The following is a 6692-nucleotide window of genomic DNA, read 5'->3' as shown; positions in this document are numbered from 1 at the left end:
TCCCATATAACTGTTTCTCCCGTAATATTTGTAGCACAATTCTGATATGCTAATCGTGTTCAGATTCTGATTTCGAATAAACCAATATGTCATCAATAAAGACCACCACAAACTGATCTAAATATGGATGAAAAATACAGTTCATAAGATCCATAAAAGCGGCTGGGGCATTAGTCAATCCGAAAGGCATTACTAAAAATTCATAGTGGCCATACCATGTTCGAAATACTGTCTTCGGTACATCACTTTCTTTTACCTTTAACTGATAGTAGCCTGATCTTAAATCAATCTTTGAAAACACAGAAGCTCCTTTCAACTAATCAAATAAATCATCAATGCGAGGTAACGAATATTTATTCTTGATATTCACTTTATTTTACTGCCGATAATCAATACAAAGTCGCATCGAACCGTATTTCTTTTTAACAAATAAGACCGGCACTCCCCACGGTGAAATACTAGGTCAAATGAAGCCACAGTTTAAAAAATCCTGTAACTGTGCCTTCAACTTTTTTAATTCTATGGGTATAGATATTGGAGTTGTACCAGGATAAACTTCAATCGCTAACTCAACCTCTTTGTCTGGTGGTAATTCTTCAGGAAAAAGATCAGGGAACTCACAAACAGTTCAAATTTTGCTGCATTGGCTTTCAACAGAATCAAAATTGATAACATAAGCCAAATAAGCTGCACAACTCTGGTGAAGTAGTGTATTAGCCTGAATCGCTGAAATGATATGTGTTTACCTATTAGTACGAATACCATTTACCTCAATCTTGCCTCTATCTTCAGTCTGAATACTAAACTTCTTTTTATAACAATCTAAAAACACCCCATGCTCAGACAACTAATCCATTTCCAGAATTATATCAAAATCACCGAATGGTATTATCAGCAAGTCAATAGAGAAAATTCTATTCTGTATCATTAAAGGGCATCTTTGACATAATTAGTTTACAAACACTGTTTGTCCCAACGGACTAGACACCTCTATAGATACTCTAAACATTTCAGATTCTAACTTTTCCGACTCAACTAGTTTTGAATTAATGTATGAGTGTGAAGACCCGGGGTCAATTAAAACATAAACAGGTTCTGAATACAGTAAAAATATACCTGTTACCACGTCATGAGCATTACCTTCTTCTCGAGTCCGGACTACATATGCTCTAGCTGGTACTCTAGCCTCTGACTGCTGAGTAATATATCGCTCCCTCTCCTTGCACCCCCTCCTTTAGAAACTGAACTGCCTCTACCCGATCTTCTGCGTCTAGTAGTAGATACTGACCTTTGTGATGTCACAGGTGCAGCACTTTCACCTTTCGGACAATCTCTAATAAAATAATTTCTAGACCCACATCGGAAACAACCTCTAGTCAATTTCCAACATTCACCTCTATGTTTCTTCCCGCAGTGCTCACAATCTAGAATCTCAATGTCCCGAGATGGACCTTTCACACTGCTAGTGGAGACTGTAGTCTGTTTCTTTCGACTTTTATCACCTCTGTCTGATCTAAAACTAGGTCTCCAACCACCACGAGATTCTCTTGATCTTTTCGGTTAAGGATTTGAACTAGTAGATACGGTACGTTTCCCAGGCGATCAAGTAATTTTAGGCTTTTTATCGAGACTTAAAACTTGCTCCACCATTTTTGATCTTTCTACCAGATATAAAAATTCAGTAATCCGGTAAGATACCAACTGTACCTTTAATTCATCTCGCAAACCTCATAGAAATAGTTTACAATTGTCAGCTTCTGTCGTTATAAATTCTGAGGTATATCTATTAAGTCTAGAAAACTCCCGTTCATAATCCACCACTAACATCTCGCCTTGTTTCAGCATAAAAAACTCTTGATTTTTATCTTCTATGTATAATTTTCCAACATGTTTCTTCTAAAATTCTTTCTGAAATAGATCCCATGTTACCTATTCTTTCGGTAAATGCCGAACTACTGATTCCCACCATAAGTAAGCTTCCCCTTGTAATAATGAGACAGCACACAGTAAACTCTCCTGAGGGTAAATCAAAATCACTTACTTGTAAGAGTAAAGAGTGGCTGAAATTTTAAAGCTTCAAAACCCCTAAAATGGCTAAAATTTTCAATGGTGAAAAGAAGGGATGAAAAGATGAAGCCTTTTGTTTTATTTTAATCTTATTTCTAGTCAAAATAGGTCACCAACTTCACCTAATTTTGACTTTTCTATTTCCTTTATATCTAGGGTAAGCCACTCTTTATAAAATGGGTCTATTTTACCTTTAAAGACCCCTAATTATGATCTAGCTATTTAACACCTTTAGCTAATAAAATAAAACTTCTCCCTTATGTGATTTAGTTCTTTTTCGCAATTAAGCATGCAATCGCTAAAATTATTTCACCAAAATTTTCATACACTCATATAAACATGCTATAGCACATAAAATAATATTAAAAATAATTTTTCCAACCTCGAGTTAGAGGTTCCAAAAACACTATTCTGACTAGGCCCAAAATCGGGCTGTTACAACATAAATACTGTACCACTGAATTTTTGGGTTTGAAAGGAGTTGATCCATCCACAGCTGAAAATTGGATGGAGTCAACAAAGAGACTTTTATAGCAGATAGCTAATGAGGGGACTATTTTGTAAAGTGGTTGAAAGTCTAGGGCTTTTCCATGAGAGTACTCATGTTGTTTGCTGAAATTTTATGGAAGAAAATGAATCATGGTTGTTAATAAACAACTTTTGTGAAGTAGTTTTCATGAAAACCTTAATAAGGACCATTTTACATAAGTTATAAATTATGTGGTAAATGTGTGAAATAATTGAAATTATGAGATGCTATAGGCTTAAAGTAGTTTCAGCTAGGTTTGGTTAATGTGGAAATTAGATAAAAATCAATTTACGAGCCTAGGGGTAAAATCATAATTTTGTGAAACTCTAAGGACGGAACAATCATTTTGCAAAATTATGAATTATAAAATGGATTGATTAATATGATGATTAAATTAGTGAATTTTTATCATTTTAGATCAAGAAATACGAAATCTGGAGCTAGACCGGGGGAAGGCCAAACCAGTAGACTAAATCCAACTAGTCGTCCACTTTTTGTAGACTGAGGTAAGTTGTACGTAAGTAAGGAAACTTTATTGTTATTATGTGTTGAATGATTAATTTTGCGTAATATGGTTGAAATTGCTTATGAATAATGCATGATGAAATTTAATGTAGTAGAGTCCCGATTGAACCTAAGAATAGATTGGATATCCATGCCATGACATTTGGGTGATATGTGTGCTAGTGTAAGACCATGTCTGGGACATGTATCGGCCACGATATGAGAGCCAGTGTAACACCATGTCTGAAACATGGCATCGACGTTGATATGTGCGCTAGTGTATGACCATGTCTGGGACATGGCATCAGCCACATTATGAGAGCCAATGTAATACCATGTTTGGAACATGACATCGGCAATGTTGCGAGAGCCAGTGTAATACCATGTCTGGGACATGGCATCGGTATTGATATGTGCGCTAGTGTAAGACCATGTCTGGGACATGGCATTGGCTACATTATGAGAGCCAGCGTAAGACCATGTTTGGAACATGGCATCAGCAATGTTGTGAGAGCTAGTGTAAGACCATGTCAGGGACATGGCATTGATATGTGCGCTAGTGTAAGACCATGTCTGAGACATGGCATCGGCCTCGACATGTGAGCCAGTGTAAGACCATGTTTGGAACATGGCATCGGTATTTCAGCCTCTTGTGTAAAGCTTGTCAGATATCCTTTAGTATTCCAAAGGGTTACACGGGTTATTTTTAAGGCTTATCATAAAGATACGGAATGATATATTCATGTTGTGAGTGGTACAGGTTTTTATTCAAAACTCATGAGATATGAGTCTAGTTATGTTGCCTTGATGGTAAGAATGACATGAGTAAGTTATAGCTATGAAAATGATTTTGGGACGATATTGTAATGTTTGGCTTATACTTGTGATATATAAGCATGTTGTGATATTTACCTTTGTTCACTCAAGAATGTTGTGTTGATTTATAATATGAATGGTTGATGTTGTTACTTATTTATATGCAACTTACTAAGCTTTATGCTTACACCATCTCTTTTCCATCTTCATAGAGTGCCGCCAAGTTAGTATCAGGGATCAAGGGACGTCGGAGGCATCGATCACACTATCACCTAAAGCTTTTGGTATAGCTAGTTTAAATGTTTTGAGTGTGGCATGTATAGGGACTTGATCTTTTATTTAGTGTCATGTTAGTTTAGCCACAAGTAGGGGTGAGCGTTCGATCGAATCGAATGAAAGAATTTCGAGTTAATCGAGTTAACGAATCATATTTTATCATCCTAATTTGATTTGAAATTTTCTTAATCGAGTCGAGTGAGATGGAATTCGAGTCGAATCGAATCGAATATATTTGTTCGAGTTAAAATTTTAAAAAATAATTTTGAGTCCTTATAACCACTGTCACCCATCGTAGTAAAATTTGTCCACCTTAATCAAATCTTTTATTAACTTTCATTACCTCATAATTTATTTATTAATCTTTTATATATGAGTTAGCTTGTTTGCTTGGTTAGTTGTCTCAATTATCTTGATTCTTATCACTATGTATTTTGGAATTAAAAATATATTAAATATAAAATGTGATTTTTAATAAAAGTTATTTTAAAGATAAAATGTGAAATTGATACCAATATAAAATTTTAACACAAATATTTTATGGCATAATTAATAATTCAATTTTAATATAAATATTCAATATCACTAAAAAATTTAATAATATAAATAATATAAAATGTGAAATTTAATTTAATAATATAAATAGTAGATATAAATAAAATTATTACTATTTATATTTATTGATTTTTTTTTGGATAATTTTGATTTTTATTTGAGAGTAAAGGGTGAGAAGTAAAAATTTAGGGGGAAAATAAAAAGTTTTGGGGAATAAATTTTGAGGGAAAGTAAATAGGATGGAGTAAAATTTTGGAGGGAAAATATTAAAAAAATTGGGGGGGATGGGTTTGGGGTAGATGGGAGATGGAATGGGAAGGAAGTAAAAGTTTTAGGGGGAAAGTGGGAGGGAGTAAAAATTTTGGGGGAAAATAAAAAGGTTTGAGGGCTTTTGGGAGTAAAATTTTGAGCGAAAGTAAATGGAAAAGTAAAATTTTGGTGGGAAATTGACTTGGGGTAGATTGGGGGGTTGGGATGGGAGGGGAGTAAAAGTTTTGGGGGGAAAGTGGGAAGGAGTAAAAGTTTTGAGGGAAAAGTAAAAAGGTTTGGGAGTTTGGAGTAAAAATGTAAAATATTGTAGTTTGATATTCGAATTATTCGAATTTGAAAACTCAACTCGATTCGAACTCGAAATTAAAAAAAAATCAAGTTGACTCGAATAACTTGATTAACTCAAATAACTCGATTTGTTTAACTCGAAATTCAAATTTTTTTTATTTTTTTGAGTTGAATCGAGTTTTGCTCACCCTACTACAAGTGTTGGCTCTTATGGACGTAATATTCATTTTGTATAGGCCATTAATGTTGGCTAATATTGATTATTATTAAATGCATTTGATGCAAATTTCTCATGGTTGTGGTTGTTTTGGTTATATGTGTTATGCTTGGATTGGTTTTGGTTGATGTTGTGTAGGTCAGTGCAAGTAAGAGTGGCAAAAAGGCTTGGTAAATAGCCTTGTTTTTGTCCACATGGGCAGACACACGGGTGTGTGTCTAGACCGTGTGTGACATACGGCTTGCCCTATAGGTGTGTGGTAAGGTCGTGTGTCCCCTACACCTAAAGTTGGCAAAACAAAATGCCCAGTAGTAACCACACGGGCAGAGACACGGTCGTGTGTCCTAATGTGTGGAGGACACAACCTAGTACACGAGCATGTACCACGGCCGTGTTCCCCTAAAGGGCTATTGACGTCAGAAACAAAATGTTAAGGTTTTTGTACACGGGCTGAGACACGGGCATGTTATAGCCGTGTGGGGGACACGGGTCATGGGCACGGGCGTGTGCCAAGCCGTGTGAAAACCTCTATGGGTTTGAATCGAAAAATAAATTCGCACGGGCTAGGGACACGAACATGTCTCGATATGTTCAGGCTGTGTGAGCCACACGGGCCTTTAACATGGCCATGTTAAGAAGACACACGAACGTGTTGCCCTTCCATACAGGCGTGTGCCCTTGTCAACTTGAAATTTTACAAGTTTTTTAGAGTGCACAGATTAGTCCCGAATCAATTCTAAAGTGTGTTTAGGGCCTCATAGGCCCATAATAGGTACATTAAGATATCGTTAAAAGTTTTAATTTGGAGCAAAATTTCAAAACAAGGAATTGTATGTTGGTATGTGTTTAAGTCCGGTAACACCTCGTATCCTATTCCGGTGTCAAACTCGAGTAAAAGGTGTTACATTTAGTGGCATCAAAGCTATGGTTTAGTCAATTTTTGGACTAACCTAGCATGAGTATGAATCTAGCTATACATGCCATAAATATATTGTGATAATGTGACGACTCCTGACAAATTTAAATTTTGTTTTCATATAGTAAATGGATCCTGACGGAGTAATGGCGGACGATGTAAAGAGTAACGTACCGGCTCTCGCCGAAGTGATCACGCTAGTAGAGAGTGGGCCCGTGGAAATGAGTAAGGGCAGAAGGGCTAGGGAAACCTAC

This window comes from Gossypium arboreum, chromosome 8, assembly GCF_025698485.1.
Source record: "Gossypium arboreum isolate Shixiya-1 chromosome 8, ASM2569848v2, whole genome shotgun sequence".
NCBI lineage: Eukaryota > Viridiplantae > Streptophyta > Magnoliopsida > Malvales > Malvaceae > Gossypium > Gossypium arboreum.
Note: the sequence above shows the minus strand (reverse complement) of the source record.